Source organism: Canis lupus, chromosome 14 (genome assembly GCF_048164855.1).
Source record: "Canis lupus baileyi chromosome 14, mCanLup2.hap1, whole genome shotgun sequence".
Lineage (NCBI taxonomy): Eukaryota > Metazoa > Chordata > Mammalia > Carnivora > Canidae > Canis > Canis lupus.
The window spans coordinates 54,064,262-54,092,220 of record NC_132851.1 but is presented as its reverse complement, the minus strand read 5'-3'; the positions used below and the strand labels follow the sequence as shown (position 1 = coordinate 54,092,220).

Sequence of the window (27,959 nt, the reverse complement as noted above, 5' to 3'; positions counted from 1 at the left end):
AGTCTCTGTTACTATACTGTATTGTCTATCTCTCCTGTAGAAAATCTGAATAAACTAACAATCAGCTTTCACAAATAAAACATGCATCCTTTGCCACAGACTTCTAGCTCATTTCTGGGGAAAGTTCTTATGTGCATTTATTCTGCTATCATCCTGTAGGTAGCAATCCACCTCATTGAAAGATATTTAGAAATCATGTAATGTGGCATTTCTGACAGTTTTTCCAAAGTACAACAAATCACAGTATAATGAGGAAATGATGAGAATGGGGTATCTGATTAACAATGCAAGGCCTGTGCCCAGCTACAAATACATGCAGACTTCCAGAATTTTAAATAGAAGAAGTAAAAAATAACTTGAAATTATTCAATGTCATTGTGGTGTAAGGTTAAGAGATGCTATGACATGTGGTTCTTCCAGATGTGTCACTTATTAAATGAATGACCTTTATATTAACAGAGGTAATATTGCCTTTCCTCATTCATTCACAAAGTTGGGTGTATCAAATGGTAAAAAAGATAATCTTTAGAAAATGTTCCACTGTTGCTGTTGTGCTTTAATTTTTATTGGAACACCCTTAAGAAAATATACATATCACAAACACAGTGTGAGGTCATTAAAAAAAAAAATCTCTAAATAACTACATCCTATCTTACTAGTAACAACTCTAGTACTTTGCAGAAGTTTCTTCCTGCAAGTTTTTTTTCTGATAAACTGAAGGATTTCTTTAGCCTGCCCATAATGTACTGTTTCTGCCAGGATTACCAGAATTTAAGTATACTCCTGAGATCTGCAAATCTGCAATCTATGACTTCAGGAAATTCTATTTCAAGACATTATTTACCAACTACAATTGTATTTTGGCTTTTTAGTGAACTTCCTTGTTGCCAAAACACACTGCTCAAACCTTGACAAGTCATGGAGCTGAGGCTTGACTGCCTTCCTGCTCCTGTTCTGGAGCAAACCCTGCCATAACTGCCATAATGCAGAAGATTATCCAGGCAGCAGTAGGTTTGAGGTGTCACTTAATTCTCCTCTGGTCTCCTTGCAATACAGGATATGCGACCAATGAAAACAGTGAAATGGAAAATGTTAATAAATGTGCAAGTTTTTGATTTCTTAGAAAGATAGAATATAATAAAGCTAGATTAGAAAACATGGCTTTTACTTGATATTAAAGTGGGACCTCCTACTTCTTATTCCAAAAAGAGTAATGGGTTTGGATTCACTTGCTCAAATGTGCTTATATATTGTAAGACAAGACTGGCTCTGCTGGGCAGGCTGGCCAACTGCATGGCTGATTACATTACTCACCTTGCTTCAGAAGGAAGAGAAGGTACTTGGAGAGGAACGAAATTTGGCAGAATAGGTCATGCCAAGTGTGCTGTGCCACATGGAAGTAAAGAAGTTAAAGTCAGTAAAAGCATATACTGTGCATTCCCTTCTCTGACACATATCGATAGGATTCTTGCCCATTAGTGAAAGGAAGCTCAGTTAGGCTTTCATCAATAACACATAACCTCCATGATGGGGATAGATAAATTAGAAAATTAAAACAAGGATTACCGCCAAATCTTATTTGTGGTTAGAAAATCATCATCCACAGGCCAGGACTGCAAAGTGAGAATATTGAGAGGAGCACAGACATTATCCTCTATACTATTACAGAGTTGATACTTGAGGATTAAGAGAGGAAATTCCTTCTCTTTGACTATATTCACTAAGGGATGTTTCATTGTAAAACTTCCTCGGGGATCTAAAAGTTTATAGCAATAGGAAAACAATTCTTTGCATTCACACACATATACACATAGCTGGGCTGAATTTGGTTCTAGAATCAGGGATACGTTGTGTGTGCCAGAAATAGTCACTGTACTTGACAATTTGAGGTCCAATGTTAAATTAAAAACAATACAGTGTCTAGACTACCCATTTCCTAAACAACCGTACTAACTAGAGTACATTTGTTTTTAAATGGCTTGTGAATCTGTCTTGGACAGGTGTGTGGGGACAATGTGAAGTGGCGTGATTGTATACATCTGCTCTCACAAAAAATCTCTACCTATCTTATATTTAAATAATGAGATACATTGAAATGTTAGTAGCAGCTAACATATTAAACACTGCATTTTGCCCAACAGTCTACAAATGTGTTGGCATTTATAATCTAAACTAATCTTCACAACAAATTTAAGATTTTAAATATAATCCTTATTTGGTGGATGTGTGTGATAGTTAATTTTGGTGCAAATTGACTGGGCTAAGGGATACCTAGATAGTTGGTAAACTATTATATTCAAGGTGTCTGTGAGGGTGTTTATGGAAGAGATTAGCATTTGAATTGGTAGACTGAGGAAAGAAGAGTGCCCTCACCAACACAGGTGGGCATCATCCAATCCATTGAGGATCTGAATTGAACAAGAAAGCAGTGAAAAGGTGAATTTGTTTTTTTGCTTAAGCTGGGACATTCATCTTCTCCTCCCTTAGACATTAGTGCACCATTGGACTCAGATTGAAATTTATAGCTTTAGTTCCCATGGTTCTCAGGCCTTCAGGTTTACACTGGAATTATACACTCCACCAGCATTCTTGGGACTCCAGCTTGCAGATAACAAATCAAAGGACTTCTCAGCTTTCATAATTGTGTGAATGAATCTCTCATAATAAATCAATCTCTCTCTAATTATATATATATAAAATTAACTATATAATGTACATATATAATATATAACAATATATATACAATAAAGAACTATAATAAGTTCTGTTCTCTGGAGAAGCCTAGTTAATACACTGGAGAAAGTGAAGCTTAGAGAAAACAAAACAAAAAAAAAAACAAAACCAAAACCAAAAAACCTGGCCAGAGTATTATAACTAATAAGTAATGAACTCAGAACTGAAACTCTAGATCCAAGTGCAATAGACACTATTTAGCTTTATCCAGGAACACTGATGCCTTAACTAGGCATGAATGAAACCAATTCCACTTACCAATAATCTCTAATTCTAAATTCCTCACTAACATTTTTTAAAAGGTTCTTTTACAGTTCCAATATTATAAAATAATTATATATATATATATATATATATATATATATATATATATATATATATAAACACAGAGCCAACTATAAGTGCACCTAAGTTACTTTGGCCACTCAATGGTTATAGCTGATAAGAAACATGCTTTTGTTTTTTCCCATTCAAAACATATGTTTGGTTTTCTAGTGATGGAAGATTATACATGCCTCTTATTCTTGCTTTAGACCTGGAACTAATTTCAAGGATGTGACAAGTGGATCTCACAGCTTGAAAATTGCTATGTCTGGCATTAGATATAAAAATTTTGAAGAGAATTTATTGCCCAGGAAAACTGTAAAACTTAGACTATTACAAATTAGGTAGAGATGTTAGGAGTAGCAGTAACTTCTCTTATTTAAAAAGAAGAATCACTATTAGGACCTTGTGGGTGTTTTTTATTATTATTATTTTAAATATTTTCTTTGGAGTTTGAGTCATATCATACTGCCTGGAACAATGTTAGAGTACTTTTCCTTAAATGAAGCATAGGCAAACACTCAGGGGCAAGCTTGGATATCACATATGAAGCGATAAAAAAAATTGGTTTTCAAGTGTACAGTTGACTGCTAGAGAGAACTGTAATAATATGTCAAAGAGGAGAGAGTCCTCATTCCAAGTTAAAAAGTTGTTTAGCGGTGCCTGGGTGGCTCTGTCAGTTAAGCATCTGACTGTTGATTTTGGCTCAGCTCTTGATCTCAGAGTCGTGAGTCTGAGCCCCACATTGGGCTCTGCACTGAGCTTGGAGGACCCTGCTTAATTTTCTGTCTCCTCCCTCTCGCCCTCCCCTCCCCTCTTGTGTATGCACGCACAGGTGCTCTCTCTCTCTCAAAAGAAAAAAAAAAGTAATTTTTTTATACGCGTGGTCATTCCAATAATTTACAAGACTATGGTTATATAGGTAACATTGATTAATGGCTAGCTTGTTCTAAAAGACTAGGAATTAACATAGAATTAAAAAGCGAAAAGATTTAATGGTGGTGTGGCTTCACTTACATGGCTTATTGAGTGCTGGGTTCTATACTAAACACCATCTGAATTAATGCAAGGGAAGCTCTGCTAGCACAAAGTTTGCATATTGCATATTTGTGCTAAAAATGTGACTAATCTACTAGAGCCTTTCTTTGATATGAAAGCCTCTGTTAGTAGTGAACAAACTGAAAAGTCTGAATGGCAGACTTAGAAAAAGCTGACTGAAGGCAGCAAGATAGTTTTTAGCAGAGAAATCACCAATGTTAAAGTCAGAGTTTCGATAGAGACTGAAGCATAAACCTTAGCCTTTGTTTTCCTTCTTTTTTCTTTCTTTTTTTTTCTTTTTAAAGTTTTATTTATTTATTCACAAGAGACACAGAGAGGCAGCGACATAGGCAGAGGGAGAAGCAGGCTCCCTGTGGGAAGACTGGATCCCAGGAAACCTGAGCCAAAGGCAAACACTCCACCAGTGAGCCACCCAGGTGCTCCCAACCTTTGCTTTTTGTTTGTTTGTTTGTTTGTTTGTTTTAGTAGGTGCTCTGCTTTCAGACACAATGACTTATCAAATACTGAAGAGTTAGTCTCCTCAACGACAAACTTTTCTGAATGGTGTGTCAAACTATTGTTGGACGCCCAACCAGCTGCAGGAATTTAGACACTTGAATTCCAGGTAGAGGAAATACCAGAACCAAGGTGAATGCACTTATCCTCTGGATGAGTTGCAGATATTGTTTCAAAAAACTAAATAAAACATAGGACCGATGTAGCTTGAGGCAAAGAGAGAGCCTTGTGAGTGATTCTGTGGAGATTATGAATTAAAAGGACTTAGAAATGATATTTCTACTAAGGAATGATCACTAAACTTGCCTGAGATAAGCATTGGCATTGGCAGACTAACAATTGGATTCCTTAAAAATTTTAATTTCCCTTTTCCTCCATACAAATCTTTGAACATGTAACTTCTTTTTTATTATTATAAGTAATGTTATTCCTGAAGAAGAACACTAGAACATGGTTAATGGAGGACAATTTTTCTCCCGAGGACATTTGGCAATGTCTGGAGATATTTTTGGTTGGCACACCTGAGGAGTGGCTGCTGCTAGGATCTAGTGGGTGAAGAACAAGGTTGGTGCTAAACATTCTGCAGCGTACAGTACAAGCCCCCCCCACAAAAGTGTTATTCAGCCCCAAACACCCATAGTACCTAGGCTGAGAAACTATGCACTAAAGTAAAATTTATAGTATTTACATGTCATTACTGCCATGAGCCATTTTATTTTTAAGTATTTGTTGGCATCTTTTAGGTAGATAATTTGCTAAATTGGTAGAATAGTTTGTAAACACTTTGAAAATGTTTTGTGGGGCAGCCCAGGTGGCTCAGTGGTTTAGCGCCGCCTTCAGCCCAGGGTGTGACCCTGGAGACCTGGGATCGAGTCCCACGTCAGGCTCCCTGTATGGAGCCTGCTTCTCCCTCTGCCTGTGTCTCTACCTCTCTCTGTCTCTGTCTCTTTCTCTCTCTCTCTGTGTGTCTCTCATGAATAAATAAATAAAATCTTTTAAAAAATGAAAATGTTTTGTATAAATTTTTAAAACTCTCTTTACACGCACACATAAACACATACAAACACTTCTGCTTACCAGTGTTGGAATTCACATTTGAATATTGATTTTATGTTCTGTCAAGCCATTAAACTATAAGCTTCTAAAAGTTTGAGCTGTCTTGTTTGTATTCCCAAGTCTTAACAAGTCTTTGTTCGCATAAGATAAAGTATGGATAAAATAGACAAATGATGAGAGTATGTTTTGTGGATGTTGTGTTCAGATGGAAATAAACTGATAGGAAGCTAATGAAATAAGTAATATAGCATGATGATTTAGCTCATGGTTTGTATCTCCCTGGTTTACCATTATTTCTGCTATTCTATTAGCCATATGAGACGTTGGCCAAATTGCAAAATGCCTCTATGCCGTAGTTTGTGTACTCAGAAAATGAAGATAATAGTAATTCCTACCATTGAGGTCGCTATAAGAATTAAATGAATAATACATTTCAAAAGCTCAACAATACCTAGGCATATAAACTTGTTTGTTGCTACCTCTTTTCTCTCTTCTTCCCAAATTCTTTTACAGGGCGCTGAAATTTGGCAGAGCCTAGAACATTTGTCTGACCTCAGTGTTTCTCCCTGTATCTCTCAAAGAAAGAAAAACATGTGGTACTTTGTTTTTTCTTTGTATGGATTGTAAATCAGGGCTCAGAGCCAACTACAGATCGTACATTTCTTCCAGATCCAAGGCATATAATGAAGATGTCAAGATTTCCTGAAGGTTGAGCAGGAAAAAGCCAGTAAATTCTATCAGAAAGCCTACCAGTTGGCTGGGGGTTTTTGTGGGAGAACTTACTGGATCCAGCTGACTACAGTTGGCTTGTAAGTAAACTGCTCTTGTGAGTTGATTGTCATCATTCTTACTGCTTGGACAGCCAGGAAATCTTGGGATGTGAGATTGTTCCATGTACCTCAGCAACGAAATAATTCTCTACCAAGCATTCTCTCTACCTGTTCCCCTAGAAGGGAATCCATGCCATATTCTACTTCTATTTATCACTCATTTGCTATGAAGAAAAGAATCATAAAATAATGCCTTGAGCCTTACTGAACTAAAAAATCATGATCAGGAAGAGAAAATAATTACAGTTCATTAAGGGAACATGTTAATGTGAAAATGAAGACGAAGCTCAAGGTAGACATTCAGAACAAGTCTCTCCCTGAAGTACATTAAAGAAAACCACAAGAGTCTACTGTGAGAAAATTAACAACAAAGTAATGAGAAACCTAAAAAATATTTACAAAGATTTTCTGAAACAAGAGATATCCCATGGTTTTCAAATGTTAAAGGCAGTAGATCAACTAAAAACAGGATTTTTCCTATTAGAAACAGTAACATTATTAAGGAAGACTAAATAAATATATATTAATGGTGTTTTTTTTCTTTCTGTCTGTAATATATATGGAAATGGAATTCTTGAGAAAAAAATAGGGACACCTGGTTGGCTCAGTGGTTGAGTGCTTGCCTTCCTTCAGCCCAGGGCGTGATCCTGGAGTCCTGGGATGGGGTCCCACATTGGGCTCCCTGCATGGAGTCTGCTTCTCCCTCTGCCTGTGTCTCTGCCTCTCTCTCTGTGTGTCTCTCTTGAATAAGTAAATAAATCTTTAAAAAGAAAAAGATAAGGAAAACAGGTGAAGTAAATCTCATGCAAATAATGGAAATTATATAACAGAAAAATATTGCAGAGATAATTGAACATATGAGAATTTCCCTAAGCTTAAGAAAAGCCTTTATTTGTGAAAAATTCAATAACTTCTAGAAAATTAATTTTAAAGACTTACTCTCAGACATAACAGCGATATCCCTACATTTCCAGGATAAACGATATCTTACCAAACTTTAGACCCCCAAAAAACTTTGCTTACAGGTATTTTATCTGCTATTCCAGAAGCCAGCGACTGGAGGAATATCTGCAGACTACTGAGAGAAAATGATAGCATTTCCAGAATCCTCTACTAAGCTACTACATCTATTGACTATCAACATCAAAGTGCTACATATTTAGGCATACAAGAATTCAGAAACTATTTATTCCTGTGTACTCTAACCAAATAGCAATTGAACCGTCATAGATATCCCAAGATATGGAAAATACATTAGGTAAACAGTTGATGGCAAAAGCATTAAACGATTCATGCTTAAATAAAATATGGTAATTAATTAAGTGATAACTATTGAAATGAAAGATAAAATACATAAAAAAAATATACAGTAATCCCAGCATAAGGCATATTATATTTTGGTGATAAAATCAGGGAAGTAAAAGCATTCTAAATTAAGATTTCATGTTGGAAGGGGATAAAACAGGAAAGTATTCAAAATGTTTCATTCTGATGGAAATGCTGTTGGTGAATAAATCATTTGGGTGAGAGTATAATTTGAAAGACTGAAGTTATATGGCTTGATTTATTATTGATAAGGAAGGGAAGGATCGGGCAAAATTGAAGAGCAGAATACAATTTCAGAACTAGGAAAAGTTTAAGATGAACGAGCAGAAATGTAACCAGGTTGTAGGTATGACTGAGAAGCACAAAATCAAATGTCAGCCATTATACTAAATGTGGATTGGCTAAATCCTTTGTCAAAATATAGACATTGTTAGATTGCTGGTCTCGCCTGGGGTGCCATTTGTCTTGATGGCCCTTGAGCAAAATTTTAAAGAGCCACAGTGATGCATGTCCTGATTAGAATGAGAGGAGACTCCCTTCCCACGCAGTTTCTAACTTTGTGTAAGAGGACAGTCACCAGCCTATCCCTTAAATTATTTTAAGCCTAAAGGCCTAAAAGAAACTGGCTATTGGAACTTGATTATAATACATCAGCTTGAATTTAGTCCTCGATGCCCCTTTTGAAATATAAGAAAGAACATAATTCCCTTTCGGAGCTATGGGATTAAGTAAAATATGAGCCTGTGTTTAAACCCCCTGAGAGATGACTATTTACTCTATTTTTAGCTATAGAATTTCTCCTTCCACTGCCTTTCAGGATAGTGGGATATGGTTTGTTCATGTTTGGCTCATGTTTTGTGAACTAGAGTCTCTGCAAAGAAAAAAAAAAGAAACAAAAAACCAATTTGAGTCCAAACTCTAGAATTATAAAACCAACCCATAATAAGATTAGTTTATTGAAAAAACTCGATCAGCTGGATATAACTTATAAGAAACTAAAAAACAAAAACAAACTAAACAAAGTGTAAAACCTAGGGCTTAAACAACTATATGCTAACCAAATGAAAGTGAAGAAATTGTGCATATCAATATAAATATCAGATAAATTAGAACTAAGGGCCAGAAGTATTATATGAAAGAAAGAAGCACACATATATACTAATAAATTTTAAAATCCATAAAGACATTAAATATTTATGAATCAATCACAAGTCAAATACATGAATAAGAATGAGTTTGAATTGCAAAGACAACTTCATAAAAGAAGAAATTTGGCAGATGATTTAATATATCCTTTTTGGAGCACCTGTGGCTCAGTCAAGTTAAGCATCCGCCTGTGGCTCAGGTCATGATCCCAGGGGTCCTGGGATCCATTCCTGCACTGGGCTTCCTGCTCAGTGGGGAGCCTACTTTTCCCTCTGCCTCTGCCATCCTGCACCCCTCTCCCTGCTTGCTCTCTGTCTCGATTCTCTCTCACTCACATAAATAAATAAATAGATTAATTAATTAATTAAATCTTTCAAAAATGTATTTTCACAAAGAGTGTATGAAACAAGCTAAATATACAGAAAACCAAATACATAGCAATAACAGATTTGAATAATGTGTCATCAAAAAGCTTAAATGTTTATTTATATGTTTACAGTCATTACATATATGTCATATTGTTATTTATAGAGAATGCAAATTTTTTCCTTTTACCCATACATCACTTACATAAACATAACATATACTGTATCATACAGATACTCTTATTCGGTTTCAAAGTGTAGATATTTTATATGGTATGATTAAATGAAACCTAAAAATCAATAGCAGAAACATGCTCAAAGAACATGTTAGGAACATGTTCTCTAAAATTACCACAAGGTATCAGAAAATATCAAGAATGGAAAGTAAATGCAAATCAACAGAAAATAATGAAAACATAACAATTTAGTATATATAGGAATCAAGAATGCATTTAAGAGAAATAGTTACCACTGTAAAACTTATTATGAAATCAGATTAGCATTAGGTAAATATTTAAATTAGCAAACTGAACAATAAACTACAAATAAATCAAAGAATTAGGAAATTAAGTTACTACGAGTGAAATATGAATAAGGAAAAAAATAGAACAATAATAAAATCAAAATCAGTTTTTAAAAGACCGATACATCTTCGGTAAATTAATTTATGCCATAAAAGAGAAAATGTATATTAGCTTTTGTTGTTTAAGGCTCTGTTAATTTTCTATCCATGATCATTCTGCCCATTTTTGTTGTTTATAAAATTTTAATTCTTTTTTTACTGTCTTTCAAGTGATCAAGGTATCTAAAAGAACCCCAGATGGTGAAACTTGATGGGTCTAAACAAATTAACTAACTCAATCATTTTGTAAAGATCCTGGTTAGTTATGGACATACAGCAACATTTTAGAAAATAAGAAATGAAGAAAAGGCAACTTTGTGGCTTTTGAAAAAAATTGCTTCTAATATGGGACACTCAATAGGGATACATTATCTTTTGCCTGACTATAGTGTAATCCATATGAAATGCTGGAAAAGTTTCCAGCCATTCATTTGGGGGGCCATGAGGGAAGTCCGTGCGCTTAGAACCATCAACATCAAAAAAAAAAAAAAAAGAGAACATCATCTGGAAACAAGTTGGGACTACAAAATTTTGTGCTCAGTCCATCCCAGAACTACTAAAGCAGACACTCAGTGGTGTCACAAACTCTCCATGGGATCTGATAAAGGTTAAAGTTGCCAGTTGCTATGTTAAGAGGAAAAGCATCCTAATAATGGCTGAGGGCACATACTGAAAGAAACTGTGTCTTGATGATGTTGTTGAGCTGCTGATTTAAGGAGACTTGTGCTCTGATATCTGTCCAGAATTTTCCATCCTTTCTCTCTCTCTTTTTTTTTTCTCCCAGTAAAATGAAGTTTAATGCATTGTATGAGAGTAAAATTCTAAAAGCCATGATTTAGTATGACAAAATATAACTTTATAGAATTTTGTTTTTGTTAATCTCTTAGTTATCCCTTTGAAAGTCCACTACTGAGAAAACTATTTGTCCTCAAGAAAGACAAACAAGAAAATGTTGAATAATAATAAAATCCTGGAGCTACAGCGGTCTGTGCATGATTACTAAGCTTTGACACATTATTTATTTTCTTACTTATCTTTATCTTCTGTGTCTTCCACTTTGTAAAAAAAAATTATTGCATCCATAGTTTTTTTCACAGCAATTCATAGTAAAATTCTAAGTAAAACAGGAAGAGAGGGACAGTAATTAAATAGGATAAAGGTAATTTTTAAAGCAAAGTAGAAAATATCAGACAACATGATGATATATTGAAGCCCTTTTCATTAAATTCAGGAATAAAATAGGAAAGCTTTTCCTCACCTACTATTATTATGATCAGGGAAATTTTTTACACATTTCAGAAGGAAGTGCCAAGAATATGTATTTTTTGAGGATGATAAGAATACAAATTTAAGAAAAAACAAGAGACTTTAGTTAAAACACTTAAGTAAGACAGAATTTTTAAAGATAGTTGAATATAAGATAAATACAAAACAGGTTTTCTCTAACTCAAGCAAAGGCTGTATTTGGATGGAAATAAAGACATACACACACATGTAAATATATATTCAAAATAGTAGTCAAAGACATAAGAACCCAAGAAATAAATCTAATAAGAAATTTGTAACATTTATGGAAAGGGAACACCAATTTTTAAGGACATTGAAACTATAAGAAGAAATGGAGAGTTATACTTCCTCAATGAGAAGATTTAATTTTAATTAAATTAATTTCAAGAAGGAAACAATCCTCCAAAAATAATATATAAATTTAATGAAATTCCATTGACAATCCCTGAGGATAGTTTTCTAGATTCTAATATTAATAAGGAAGTCTACAGTTCCATTAAACAATAAAATATGAAAAAAGGAATTATGGAGGGCTGAGTTTACAAGATATTGAATTTTTCTATAAAACCACTATAATTATAACATGATATTGTCACAGGAATAGTGAATTAGATCAGTGTAATAGAATACATACTCCATAAAATTTAATATAAAAACATTTGTATTTCAATTCAGTAGGGAAAAGGGGTTTACTTACTAATGATCTCGTCTTAATTGGTAATCCATTTGATAGCAAACACACATTTTCTATTTTTTATTCTACTGCTGTAAATGGGTAATTTCCAATATATCAGAGATTTAAATAATAAATAAATAAATAAATAAATAAATAAATAAATAAATAAATAAATAACAAAAAAAAAATTAGGGGCACCTGAGTGGCTCAGTGATTGAGTGTTTGTGTTTGGTTCATGTCCTGATCCTGGGGTCCTGGGATAGAGAATCCTGTGGAGCTCCTTGTGCTTCTCCCTCTGCCTATGTCTCTGCCTCACTTTTTGTGTCTTTCATGAATAAATAAATAAAATATTAAAGAAAATAACAAAAAAATTAGAGACAGTATCAGAATACTTTTAAAAAATGGGTTGTTAAAAAAAAATGGGTTGTTAATGGTCCCCCAAGTCAGAGAGGCAACCCATGATAATAGAGAAAAAGTATACATATTTAGCAGTACAAAAAAATTTAAAAGTATAATAAAAGGTACATTAAATAGAAAAGGCAAATGATGGATGCTACAAATATTTGCAACCTATATGAAGTAAAATTACAAATAATTTTTATTTTTTATATAGCTTAAGAAATAAGAGAAATACAGTCTGGAGAAAAAATTGAAAAAACTATAAGTAGGAAATTTACTATGAACATGAAGAAAAGGTGCTCATCTTTAGTATTGGTAAGGAAAATGTAAATTAAAATAACATATAAGACTGACAAGAGGAATTCCTTATATTGCGAATAAGAATACAGGCACTTTCATATATTGTTGAGTAGTTCCTGTTTAAAGATTTACTTATGTTTTTTAGTGAGAAAGAGAGAAAGAGAGAGAGATTGAGAGAGAAGGAGAGAACATGAGGAGAGTCAGAGAAAGCTGACTCTGGGCTCAGACTGGAGCCTGACTCATACAGAGCTCCATCTCATGACCTGACCTGAAACCAAGAGTAGCATGTTTAACCGACTGAACCACCTACGTACTCCTGTTGCTGAGCAGTTCTTAACTACCATACTTGGAAAAATATTTAAAATATGCATATATTAACCTATAAAAATAAATCACTATTTTGTTCATTAACATATACATAAATGTATCATACAGGTTTGTTTCTATTGGCCGAAAAGTAAAAAAGTTTACTTTCTTGAATAACAAATAATTATCTCGATGTTTTCATACTATATTATATAGGATTATTTTGTCTTTGTTGCATAATATTTAATAGTTCTTAAGTAATTTATTCACTTTACCACTCCTCCAAACTGCTATCATTTCAGTGCCTTTCAGTTCAGTAATACCACAAATTTGATTATTGTATTAATCATTACATCTTTTATGACTAATAAAATTAGAGTATAATATCTTCCTTTTCATCAAGATGAAAATGGAATATAACCATATTATAGTTCATCTTTAAGACAAAATATACCTATTCTTATATCGTTTGAAATTCCTCCTATAATGTTGATACCCAAGTTATTTCTTAGCTGAATTAGGGATTATTTTTACTGTGAATATATTTTAACTACTAATTTACATTGAGGGTATGTTGCAGCACACTTTAGAAAATATGTTAAGATTAATAAGATTATATGTTGGAGGAAATGTAAATATTTCTGAGATTCAAATTTTAGCTATACATTCTTATAAAGAGATTAGTACAAATTTACTTTATAAATTAGTTTAATTATACTCTACAAAATAGTTAATCCAGGCTGTCACAAAATTGATTCAGCAAAGTCAAATACATATATTTTATTCTCATTGATATTGTTATACCATTATATAAAAAAATAAAAAATCTCACTCTGAGTGTAAGTGACTCATGTAATCATAGTGATATCTCATTTGATTAGTTTAATAGTGTCTGAAATTGTGTATGTCAGAAAGCTATTGAGATAATCTCAATGTGCTTAAACTGCTAATATAACGCTTTCATGTTAGCATTTTCCAATTAAACTATGTTCCCATAAATCTCTTAAAAAATAACACATCAGATAAACAAAAAACAAATGGGCCTGTTTTATGGTATCAACATTTTAAAACTAGAAAAGACATTTGACAGCATATCTTTTGAGCCTGTTACTTAATAAGATATTCAACTGAAGCACCAAGCATAAAACCCTTTCTATACATAATAAACACTCATCAAAATTCTGCTAAGGTTAACTAAAGAAAACTTATGTACAAAGTCATACAGATAATTAACAGGAGAGCTAAGAGTCTAAATTATATTTTCCTTTTTAAAAGTCCAGTTTGTTTGTGTTGCTCAAATGTGTATGATCACAAAAATCAACAGATACATTTGTTAAAATGCATGTTCCTAAACCCTTTCCAGAGGCTTCAGCTAACTGTAGGTCTACGTACCTGTTTATTTATTTGAGAGAAAGACAGCAAGCAAGCAAAATGATTGAGAACACAAGTAGGGGGAGAGGGGCAGAGGAAAAGGGAGGAGCAGGCTTCCCACTGCCCCCGCCTGAGATCCTGACATGAGCCTAAGGCAGATGCTTAACCGACTGAGCCACTCAAGTGCCCTAGTAGGCTATCCTTTCTGACCCCACTCAGAGTTAATATCTGTATCTCATTTTCTAAGACTCTTAAAGCTTCAGTTAAGCAAAACTTCACTTCTACAGCTTAATAGGTTGGACACACTTATATTAAGTAATAGGCATCTACGAGCATTTTATTTAACTTACAGGAAATGTTTTTTTGACTCATAGATACAATAAAAAATTGCAGTCTATTAATTTCATCAAATCTCTGAATAATTAAATATCCAATAAACATACGTCAAATTGTCCATCATTTATTTCCATTTATGGATGCGGACTTATCTGATTTTATTAGCACAGTAAGAGAATCCTTTGCCATTACTGACGTTTATTGTTATTTTTTTTAGTATGAAATCGATATAGGGTGAAGAAATGGTGCAGCCAGAAGTGAATTTAAATTTCTCTAAAACTCAGAATGTAGTTGAACTGAGCAATCAGAACATGCAACAACCAAAGATAACTGAAAGAAACACGTTGGTACATATCAACTTTGGATGCGTAAGAAATATGTATGAGGGTATATATGAGCCAGGCCCTCTGCTAGGTGCTCAAAACAGAGAATGCTAATTATGCAGATGATTGCAGTTCAGTGAGAAACGGGTATCAGCATTGTAAACACCTGGGGTCTATCTTATTTCTTCTACTCGTTGTTTGTAAGATTTTTTATTAAAGATAAATAATTTTTGTAGGCTTCAACTATATAAACAAGGTGAAAAGACATTTAAGATGTACCAAGAAAATTAAACAAAACTACTCTTTTGAGACTGAGGCCCATAACTATTGCTCAAGCTACAACTGCCTACAAATACATTCTTATAGACAGTCTCAGACTCAACTTGTGTCCATTATAGCATCTACATATTATATAATATATAACATAATATTGTACCTGTTATATCTTTCATTGATGGAGTACCCATTATAGTTACTAGCACTAATTATCACAAAGATCATTTAGAATTGTCACAAATAACTAGACCACACAAAATGGAGATGACCAAACTCAGTAGGTTTCAAGTCTTAAAGAGAAGATAGGCAAGTTTAGCTATGACAATGGATAATTATTTATTAGACATAGTGTGGGAACTAGGACTCTGGTGGGATGGAGGATAAAGGAGATAGAAACTCCCACAATTATTCTGTGTGTTCTCTGTGTTTTAACCTTTGTTGTATTTATAGATCTTATTACAATGCACAGTAAGTTTTTTTCAATGTTGTTTATTGATGTGACTATGTGTGGTGTGTGTATATGTGTGTGTGCATGTGAAAGAGAGAGAGAGAGAGAGAGAGAGAGAAAGAGAAAAATTTAACACTATTCTTTGATAACTAGTTAACAAATGAAGTTATTTTGTCTCTATTTTTTTAGAGATTTATTTATTTTAGAGAGAGAAAGAGAGAGAGTGAGGAGAGGGGTAGAGGGAGAGAATCCTTAAGCAGACTCCCTGCTGAGTGCAAAGCCCCATATGGGGCTACATTCCAGGACCCTGAGATCATGACTTGGGCCAAAATCAAGGATTGGACACATAAGTGACAGCCATTCAAGTATCCCCTCTCTTTTCTTATTTTTCTCTTTACTTCTTTTCATTCCTTACTTAATTTCTTTCCCTGTCTTCGTATTTATGGCCCTCCTTTTATTTTCAATAGCTTCCCCATGCTGCTCTAGGGTACTCTTACAACCACTAAGCGGATATTCTTGGATTAAGGTGTTAGAGTATAATATATGATATTTTTATTGAATCTCTTGGAGGACCTTAGTGCTAAAATGCTGTTCTGTTGTTGTTGTTTTAAGATTTATTTATTTATTTTAGAGAGAATGAATGAGAGCATAAACACCCACACACTCATAGGCAGGGGAAGGAGCAGAGGGAGAGAGAGAATCTTAAGCAGGCTCCATCTCGGTGCACCTGGGCGGTTCAGTGGTTGAGTGTCTGCCTTTGGCTCTGATTGTGATCCTGGGATCTTGGAATTGAGTCCAAGTCCCCGATGGGGAACCTGCTTCTCCCTCTGCCTATGTCTCTGCCTCCAGTCCCTGATGGGGAGCCTGCTTCTCCCTCTGCCTATGTCTCTGCCTCTCTTTCTGTGTCCCTCATGAATAAATAAATAAAAATCTTTAAAAAATGCAAAAAAGTAGGCTCCATCTCAGTACCCTGAGATCATAAACTGAGTTGAAACCAAGACTCAGGTGCTCAACCAATGGAGCCACTCAGTTGCCCCCTAAGGATCTGTTTTGAATAAAGCATGACAGAAATAAATGAAAGAGATGGATAGATAGAAAGATAGGTAGATACATAGATAGATAGATGATAGATTTCAAAATTATTTACTCATATCCAACCCTGATTTTAATAAAAGCCAAGTATTCTGTTGCATATTACTCAAATAAGCACTTGATAAGGCCCTCAATCATAGAGATTGTATTCAAATCAGTATTCTTATGGCAACCTACATCTACTATATATTGGGTTAAAATGAGACTCTTCACAGAATACAAGTACTTGGTTCTCCAAGTGCATAGTATGAAAACATATACTTATAATTGCATGGGATAAATATTAGCAATATTTATAACTGTTCTCCCTGAATAAAGACTGTGTATTCTTGAAAGTCAAATGGATTTGTCTCACCAAAAAGTAAAGCTTTCACTTATCTCCTGCTAAATTAAATGTAGGAAGGGAATACATGGACTTTGATATGAAGATCATTAAAGATCTTTGCTGATTGAATGTCAGTTTGAGCTCAGAGGCTCCAAACTATCATGGTTGATGGTACTGATATATCTTGAACTATTTAAAAATAGATTATTCAAAATTTTAAATATCTATATCTGTGCCTATTGATATCCTCCATCTATTCATCCTTTGTGAGAGTGTAAAGGGACTATTTGAGCAAACACATTTTTTCCAAAGTGCTTTTGTTTCTTCTGGCTTGTTTTCCATCGTAAGCATCAGATGTCCTCTTCTGGATTAAGCAGATTATTCAGGTCCTCATACTATGTCTAAAGCCTAGGAAGACTTCTTCACAATCTGGACAGCTTTTGGACAGTCTCAGGAAATCTCTTATGTATCTTCCCAGTTAAGATGTATAGAAAGATCTATGCCAGTGTTCTTCATTTGCTTTGTAAAATGAAACCTATGGTGGCTTTTTTACTGTGTCAATTTAGCTAAACTAGAGCTATATTTCACAGATTTCCTTCCTGACATGCTGTCAAATTAGGATGACCTTAAGAGAAATTTGTGTAGGAGGAGAAGCAGATTTATTTATTTATTTGTTTGTTTGTTTGTTTATTTATGTATTTATTATCTGAAGTTTGCATAGGGCCAGGAGCTATTGTTGCTTCCATACATACCTCATCTGTTGGTTTAACTAATTGTTTGGGCCCAGCAGTTTCAGACCTGAAGCTCATTCTATTCCCATTGAATCTCCTCTTTTCAATATCCCAAAGCAGCATGGGGAATCCTGAGCCAGTGCATGTACAGTTCCACAGTGAAGAGGGCAAGGCTATCCTGCATGCAATCCCTTTTATAGTAAAGGTTGCGGGAAGTGAGAGACAGATAAGGCTTTCAGTTAGTTCTTGCTTTCCCCTAACTATGCATTTACCTTTCCTTTCCAACCTCTAAATCTGAATTCAGACCTAAAACCAGAAGCAGAAGCCATAGCCACTAGACTGCTGGACCTGCTCCCACAAACGCATGTGGTCTAATTGCTATAATACGTTTCATTTTCTATACCATTAAGAGTGCTTCTCCTTTTCTTATCAAACATTACCAAACACAAAAGCTTTTATACCCAGCTCTTTAGCTACCAGTCACATGAAGACATTTGTTTTTCTCTCATCTATATTAAAAACTAAAATATTTCATTGTCTAGTTTTACATGCATAGCTAGGTGCATAAATAAAATGAAAGAGAAAGCAGATACTGACAGGATCACAATTTTTAAAAAATAGGTCTGTGATGAGAGGCACTGTTTCAAAGCTGTATGAGGAGGATTATCTTCTTTTAGAGAAGCAATCCAGATGCATGCCAGGACTGCACCACTTGGCCAAGTTTAGAAGAAACATTCTCTACGGGACACTGGAAAAATATTACTTTGTTTTTGTGGAAGATCAATCTCATCATACTGTGGTACTCTATATTATTGAAGAAACCATTGTTATTTTCTCATGGGAGCCAACTTAGTTATTCAGGATCTCTCCCCACCCTTGGTCCACTGATGGGTGACCAAGTAATTCAAGGAGCTGTCACATGAACAGAGTAGCTGTTAGTCCATGAATGCCATTGTAGGAAGTAGAAAAGTCGTCCCTCAATGCTGGACAACCCCTACATGGTGGATTTGCACTTACATTTGCTTAAGGTACAATTCTCATCTTTCTTGAAGATCATTACATATTCTCTAAAAAAGACATTTGCTTTAGAGTGCTCATCTTTTGGAAACATTTTCTAATGTTGTAATTAGAACATGTAATTCTAATCCTTGTAATTATTGCATGTTTTCATAGAATTTTTTTCAAAATAGATAGCTAATATTTGATGTTGGTTTTTGCTAGTATCTTAGCTTCTTATGATTTCTTTTCTCATTTACAAAATGTATTCAGGAGATCAGTTTACTGATACACAAAGTAATCAGCTTTAAATACTTATTTGATATTTAAAAGAAAGCCTGTTGAAAGAAGTTCAAAATAATGATAAAATGTTATACATCTGGCAGGCCATATTAATTTATGACTAGTATAATAATTAATATCTCTCTTTTCAGTAAACTTATTTGTGTTTTAGTTTTCTCACTTGCACAATGGGGATAAAATTTGACGACATACTTAAAAAGATACTAGGAAGTTGGCAGTACATAATCAGTTATTGAAAAGAAATAGTGTAATTGTACTGTAGCCTAAAGATGACAATAGTGTATTTATGCCATTCTACTATTTTTTAACTGAATTGTAAAAGTTCTTATCACTGAGGTGTGTTGATTGACTTGTTAACAAAGCACCCAACAATTTAAAATTAGCCATTTGCTATTCATTCAGGTTCTTCCTACTTGTCTTTGATTCACAGCAGGCAGGGACTTAATATGAATCAATAAATTTCAAGCATATATATTTTACATTTCCCTTTTATGTTTTAAGCATTTATATTTTCAAAACTGATAGACATAGTGTATGTTGAAATATCTTTCTCCTCAACATTTCAAATTTATGTTGGAGTGTTATTAATATAGTGTCTATTGGTAATTCAACAAAACAGATAGATCACTTAAATTCGAAAGATTTTTCAGGATCTGTAAACATATTTCTCACTATATAACAATGGAGCAAGTATGCAGCATAATTTTAGAAATAAGTTTTGAAGGTAATTCTGATTTGCCTTTGCAACTAACAATTACTTAGAATCAGCCAACTACACTTATAGTGAATTAGTCTTTCTTTCATTATATAACTCATTCTATTTATAATTTATAAAGGAAATGTGCTTATGCCCTGGTTCTACTTCCTGTTTATATGGGCCAATACAATAATGATGTCATATTGAGAAATATATATGCATTCTCTTCTCTTCATCCTTTTTTCCTTAATGAACAATTTATCCCATACACTGAGATAGTGAACTAATTTCTCCCACAGTTAATCCGTGAATATTGTTTTCTCCGATCTCTACTGTCAGTGGCTCTCATTAATTACTGTTTGGAAAGGCATTGACTTAGAAACCAATTATTTTTCTGAAGAAAAAATTTGCCACAGAAGTAATATCTCATTTGCTAAGAGCTATTCTTCATGTCATGCTCATTATCAAATAACTGGTATTCTTAAAACTGCTGTGTTAATTTGGTTATGGAAAGTTTTACCGTATTTCAGATATGATGCATTTTTCTTCTCCGTTATCTATTTTTCCCCCAAATTAAGTATTGTTTTCTATATATTTATTTTCTGCACACTTGTCTCATATTTATGGATATTGCTTGAAATAGCCTTGTTAATGAAATGAAATATCCTTGGAATTTGTCTTGCACCGAATAAGTTGGTTTATTCATAATCAAAATAAATTTCATTTGTTCTTCTCCCTTAGCCTCTGTTGGATGTTACTCTAGCTTCTTTCCATTGCTTCATTCCTGGCTTGTTTCTATGAAATTCATGTGCCTGCTGAAGTTTTATGTACTAGCAAAAAAGAAAAAATATATATATATTTATTTAATGGATTTTCTAACATTTGCATCGCTATGCCTTTAATATGTTACATTTGCCTTGTGGGACATGCGAAGCTACATTTGATATTGAAGAATTCAGCAGTCACATGTTTATCATAAGTAATTAGAAATATAAATAGTTAAAAAGAGTGATAAGAAAAATACTTAAGAATCATGTGTCTGTTATGCCAAAAAAAAGATATCAAAACATTATGAAAAGATTGGCAGCAAGTTTTTTTTTCTTTTAATATCTTTACTGAGATCAAAATAAGAAGTAGCTACATATGACAGGATGATATGTGAGGTACAAGAAGACATTTCCATCCAAAATCAGTATCTTTTTGAACATGACATTATGCTAGCTACAGCTACTCGACTTTCCAGTTTTTATTTTCATGTTAGTGACATTTCTGAAGACATGACATTTGATTTATTTTTGTCTTATATCCTGTTTTTCTCTTTTTATTTAATGGTCCTTTGTGGATTACTTTGCCTCTTGTACCTTAAATCCCAAGTAGTCTTCAGCACCAAGTGATAATGATGAAAACATTTGGATGGGGAAATTCTGTGACATTTCTCATGATGAGATTCTGGAAGGAATCAAATTTCTTCTCTTAACTCCTTTCATTAAGAAATAGTTTCCAGGAAGTGCTTTGTCTTGCCCAAAGGTATGTAGGGGCTAGCAGCAGAGGCAGGTTCAGAACCTCGCCGGTCCTCTTCCCACCGCAAATGTTTCTCCATTTCCCATAGCTATGAGAGCATGCCTCACCCCTTGGCCAGACTTTTCTTTGGTGTTGGCAATGCTGCTTTGCCTGATTGGCTTTCTGTCAGCTGTCAGGATGCAGCAGCTGTCTCAAAATGTATCCGTCTCATCATTTTTGTCCTGTCAGCAGCTACCTTTCCCTATTTCACTCTGTCATAATTTTTCAGGTCCTTTCCAGCATTCTATGAAGGACGACACACAGAGATAGTTGCACACTATGGGAGAAGTCCTGAGAGGAAAAGTTCATGGTTCAATATGCAACCCAAAGTGAGATGTGTCCCAAGCAGTCAAACAAACAGCCTGACTCCGATCTAAGGCACAGGGGCGAAAAGTGAGCTCGATTGAATAGGTAAGTAACTTGGATTTTTAGAAAAGAGTTGTGACACTCCAGGCTGGAGATATTTGTGGAAAGGTACGATACCTTTGTCAGGAAGCTATTCTGGTTTGCTCTGAACCCTACTAATCACCTCTGATGTGGACTTCCCATTGACTTCAAAGGAACTTTGGCCTGGGTGGGTAGGAAGAGTGCTGAGAAAAAGGCAAAAGAAGTCCATGGTGGTTGAAAGTCACATTAATCCTCCTTGATGATTCAGTTAGCCAAGTAAAAGGACAAAACAACAAGGGGAGATGCTTTAAAATAAATGGAAATAAATGTGGGAATAAAATAGGGACATGAAACGAACAAAATGTCTCTTTGGTCAATGGTTTCTATTTTATGAATTCTTGTCCTATTTTCAATGTGTCTCACTTCTAAAGCTTGGTAAGTGTCCTTTCTTTGAGCTTCACATAATACAGAAAGAGCAGGGCAAAAAGGTTTGTTCAATATAATACTCATGTGTATTAAGTGTCACCTACTCTAAGTAGTTATGTTATTTTGGCAAAATTGTTTTTCTGTTCTTTATAATAAGATTAAACAGTTCTGCACTATGTATTCAATTTTTGGCCCACTTTTTCTTCATGAATGCCTTAGTTAATTATAGTAATAGGTATTAACTGCAGATATCTACTGAAAACATGAATAATTTTATACCTTTTATTTTCAAATATGCATGTGAAATACATATATTTGTGTGTTATATGTGTGTGTGCATATATATATGTGTGTGTATATATATATATATATATATATATATATTCTCCAAGTAAAAGAAATTTCTCTTGTCAGTACACTGACTTACAGAAGATATAGGATTTATATAAATAGAATAATAGTTTAGTCAAATTGCCTTTAACATACATATATTTTTTGTCTTTAATATTTTTTGCAATATATATTTTAAATTTAGATTGTGAGGACTGAGGATTCTATGATATATATAGTATATTCCTTGATCACAATTCAATTTCCTTGAGCAAGAATTTCTATCATCTCTCCATAGATCTCCCACATTAAATACTTATTTCAAAAAAATTAGTAAAGGGGTGTCTTGGTTGGCTCAGTCAGTTAAGTGTTTTCCTTCAGCTCAGATCATGATGCCAGGGTTCTGGGATCTAGCCCCACATCAGGCTCTCTGCTCAGCAGGGAGCCGGCTTCTCCCTCTGTTTGTACTCTCTCTTTCTGTCAAATAAATAAATAAAATCTTTTAAAAAAACCAACAAATCAGTACAGTATAGACACACTCTGAAAAAAATATTTTAAAGTATAATGTTAATCACAATTTCTTCCCAATTATAATTATCACGTTATTATAAGAAGCTTACTGGTTAGCATATATGAAAATACATTTTTGGAAAACTTTGATTCAAGATAAATATATCTGATAGAATACATATTGCCATCCTTCAAAATTATGCTATATTGTAAGCAAATTATCAGCATGGGATTAAATCTTTAGGTTTCTAAAGTCTGCCTCTTTTTTAAAAACTATTTTATAGAAAAATATACATTTTTTTCAACATAATGAAAAAAAAGAATCTCATTTTTTATTTTTCTCAACATTCTTGAGGTATATAATTGATCTATAACATTGTATAATTTTAAGGATAGCATGATAAATTGATACGTGTATGTATTGTGAAATAATTTTCACAGTGGGGTTAGTTAACAACTCCATCACCTCAACATAATTATTCTGTGCGTGTGTGTGTGTGTGTGTGTGTGGTGAAAACATACACGATCTAATCTCTCAGCAACTTTCAGGTATATAATACAATATTTTTAACTATAGTCATCATGCTGTACATTAGATGCTCAGAACTTATTCATCTTATTACTGGAAATTTGTACCCTTTGACCAACACTTCCCCCAATTTTCAGCCCCTGGTAATGACCATTCTATCCTGTTATTATAAGTTTGGCTTTTATAGGTTTCACATGTAGGTGAGGTTATATGACACTTGTCTTTCTCTGACTGACTTATTTCACTTAGTAGAATGCCCTCAAGTTCTATCCATGTTGCTGCATATGGCAGGATTTCCTTATTCTCATGTTGAATAATATTCTGCTATTTATATTTATGCACACACACACACACACACACCACCGCATCTTTTTTACTCATTCATCTGTAGATAGACACAGGTTGTTTTAATACCTTGGGTATTGTGAATAATGCTGCATGAACATGGGTTACAGATATCTCTTCATGAGAGTGATTCCGTTTATCTTAGATATATACCCAGAAGTGGGATTGCTAGATCATATGATAGTTCTATTTTTAATTTTTGGAGGAAACTCCATTCCCACCGACAGTATACAGAGAGGGTCTCTTTTTCTCATTCTCCTCAATACTGGTTATCTCTTATTTTTTATAATAGCCATTTCCAACAGGTCTGGAGTGACACCTTATTATGATTTTGATTTACATTACCCTAATGATTAGTGATGTTGAACACCTTCTCATGTACCTACCATATATCTTATTTTGAAAAAAGCCTATTCAGATCTTCTGCCCATTTTTTAAATCGTTTTTCTTTTTGATATTGAGTTGTATGAGCTCCTTATTTATATTCTTTTCTTATATATTTTGAATATGCTCAGTTATCAGCAAATGGTTTATATTTTTTTTTCCATTCCATAGGTTACCTTTTCATTTTGTTGATTGCTTCTTTCCCACAGTGCATAAGTTTTTAAGTTGGGTGTACTTCCATTTGTTTATTTTTTGCTTTGGTTACTTGTGCTTTTGGTGTCAAATCCAAAAAAAACACTGCTAAGACCAATGTCAAGGAGGTTTTTCCCTGTTTTCTTCTAGGAGTTTTATGGTTTCAGGTCTTACGTTTAACTTTTAATTAATTTTGAGTTTACTTTTGTGAGTGGTGTAAGATGGAGGTCAAATTTCATTCTTTGGTTTCCCAGCATCATTTACTAAAGAAACTATCCTTTTCCCATTGAGTATCCTTGGTTCTCGTGTCAAATATTAGTTTACTGTATACATGAGGTCTTATTTCTGGGCTCTTGATTCTGTTCCATTGATCTACTTACCTGTTTTTATGCTAGTATCACATTTTTATTTATTACTGCACCTTTGTAACATAGTTTGAAGTCAGAAAGTATAATGCCTCCGGTGTTGTTCTTCTTTCTTGGAATTGCTTTGGCTATTTAGGGTCTTTTGTGGTTCCATATGAATTTTAGAAATGTTTTCTGTTTCTTAAAAAAATGCCATTAGAATTGTGATATGATTTCATTGAATCTACAAGTGGCTTTGAGTAGTATAAACATTTTAACAATATAAGTTCATCTGTTCCCTGAACACAGGACATTTTTCCATTTATTTTTATCTTCTTCAATTTCATTCATCAATGTTTTGTTATTTCCACTATACAGATCTTTCATCTCCTGTTTACTTTTTTCTGATTTTCTGTAGGATACTGGGAGCATCTTTTAGAATTTTGTTTTGACTTATTTATACTATTTTTAAGTGTATCTCTCTGTATAACTTGCTAGGTGGTTGCTTTAGACATTTTTTGTAGAAATACAATTTTTTTTAAATTTATTTTTTATTGGTGTTCAATTTACTAACATACAGAATAACCCCCAGTGCCCTCACCCATTCACTCCCACCCCCCGCCCTCCTCCCCTTCTACCACCCCTAGTTCGTTTCCCAGAGTTAGCAGTCTTTATGTTCTGTCTCCCTTTCTGATATTTCCCACACATTTCTTCTCCCTTCCCTTATATTCCCTTTCACTATTATTTATATTCCCCAAATGAATGAGAACATATAATGTTTGTCCTTCTCCGACTGACTTACTACACTCAGCATAATACCCTCCAGTTCCATCCACGTTGAAGCAAATGGTGGGTATTTGTCATTTCTAATAGCTGAGTAATATTCCATTGTATACATAAACCACATCTTCTTTATCCACTCATCTTTCGTTGGACACCGAGGCTCCTTCCACAGTTTGGCTATCGTGGCCATTGCTGCTATAAACATCGGGGTGCAGGTGTCCCGGGGTTTCATTGCATTTGTATCTTTGGGGTAAATCCCCAACAGTGCAATTGCTGGGTCGTAGGGCAGGTATATTTTTAACTGTTTGAGGAACCTCCACACAGTTTTCCAGAGTGGCTGCACCAGTTCACATTCCCACCAACAGTGTATGAGGGTTCCCTTTTCTCTGCATCCTCTCCAACATTTGTTGTTTCCTGCCTTGTTAATTTTCCCCATTCTCACTGGTGTGAGGTGGTATCTCATTGTGGTTTTGATTTGTATTTCCCTGATGGCAAGTGATGCAGAGCATTTTCTCATATGCATGTTGGCCATGTCTATGTCTTCCTCTGTGAGATTTCTGTTCATGTCTTTTGCCCATTTCATGATTGGATTGTTTGTTTCTTTGGTGTTGAGTTTAAAAAGTTCTTTATAGATCTTGGAAACTAGGCCTTTATCTGATTGGTCATTTGCAAATATCTTCTCCCATTCTGTAGGTTGTCTTTGAGTTTTGTTGACTGTATCCTTTGCTGTGCAAAAGCTTCTTATCTTGATGAAGTCCCAATAGTTCATTTTTGCTTTTGTTTCTTTTGCCTTCGTGGATGTATCTTGCAAGAAGTTACTATGGCCGAGTTAAAAAAGGGTGTTGCCTGTGTTCTTCTCTAGGATTTTGATGGAATCTTGTCTCACATTTAGATCTTTCATCCATTTTGAGTTTATCTTTGTGTATGGTGCAAGAGAGTGGTCTAGTTTCATTCTTCTGCATGTGGATGTCCAATTTTCCCAGCACCATTTATTGAAGAGACTTTTTTTCTTCCAATGGATAGTCTTTCCTCCTTTATCGAATATTAGTTGCCCATAAAGTTCAGGGTCCACTTCTGGATTCTCTATTCTGTTCCACTGATCTATGTGTCTGTTTTTGTGCCAGTACCACACTGTCTTGATGACCACAGCTTTGTAGTACAACCTGAAATCTGGCATTGTGATGCCCCCAGATATGGTTTTCTTTTTTAAAATTCCCCTGGCTATTCGGGGTCTTTTCTGATTCCACACAAATCTTAAAATAATTTGTTCTAACTCTCTGAAGAAAGTCCATGGTATTTTGATAGGGATTGCATTAAACGTGTATATTGCCCTGGGTAACATTGACATTTTCACAATATTAATTCTGCCAATCCATGAGCATGGAATATTTTTCCATCTCTTTGTGTCTTCCTCCATTTCTTTCAGAAGTGTTCTATAGTTTTGAGGGTATAGATCCTTTACATCTTTGGTTAGGTTTATTCCTAGGTATCTTATGCTTTTGGGTGCAATTGTAAATGGGATTGACTCCTTAATTTCTCTTTCTTCAGTCTCATTGTTAGTGTATAGAAATGCCACTGACTTCTGGGCATTGATTTTGTATCCTGCCACACTACCGAATTGCTGTATGAGTTCTCGTAATCTTGGGGTGGAGACTTTTGGGTTTTCTATGTAAAGTATCATGTCATCGGCGAAGAGGGAGAGTTTGACTTCTTTGCCAATTTGAATGCCTTTAATGTCTTTTTGTTGTCTGATTGCTGAGGCTAGGACTTCCAGTACTATGTTGAACAGCAGTGGTGAGAGTGGACATCCCTGTCTTGTTCCTGATCTTAGGGGAAAGGCTCCCAGTGCTTCCCCATTGAGAATGATATTTGCTGTGGGCTTTTCATAGATGGCTTTTAAGATGTCGAGGAATGTTCCCTCTATCCCTACACTCTGAAGAGTTTTGATCAGGAATGGATGCTGTATTTTGTCAAATGCTTTCTCTGCATCCAATGAGAGGATCATATGGTTCTTGGTTTTTCTCTTGCTGATATGATGAATCACATTGATTGTTTTACGGGTGTTGAACCAGCCTTGTGTCCCAGGGATAAATCCTACTTGGTCATGGTGAATAATTTTCTTAATGTATTGTTGGATCCTATTGGCCAGTATCTTGTTGAGAATTTTTGCATCCATGTTCATCAGGGATATTGGTCTGTAATTCTCCTTTTTGGTGGGGTCTTTGTCTGGCTTTGGAATTAAGGTGATGCTGGCTTCATAGAACGAATTTGGAAGTACTCCATCTCTTTCTATCTTTCCAAACAGCTTTAGGAGAATAGGTATGGTTTCTTCTTTAAACGTTTGATA

At 34.4% G+C, this 27,959-nt stretch overlaps 1 long non-coding RNA gene across 1 annotated transcript in view; it reads left to right on the top strand.

The window, feature by feature from the left end:
* LOC140603496 (uncharacterized) overlaps nt 1-21,787 on the top strand; it is a 33,541-nt gene extending 11,754 nt beyond the window's left edge. The window contains exon 3 of the long non-coding RNA XR_012006486.1: nt 21,612-21,787. This is a non-coding gene — a long non-coding RNA (uncharacterized lncRNA). The remainder of the gene's footprint in view (nt 1-21,611) is intronic.
* Nucleotides 21,788-27,959: the final 6,172 nt, after the last annotated feature.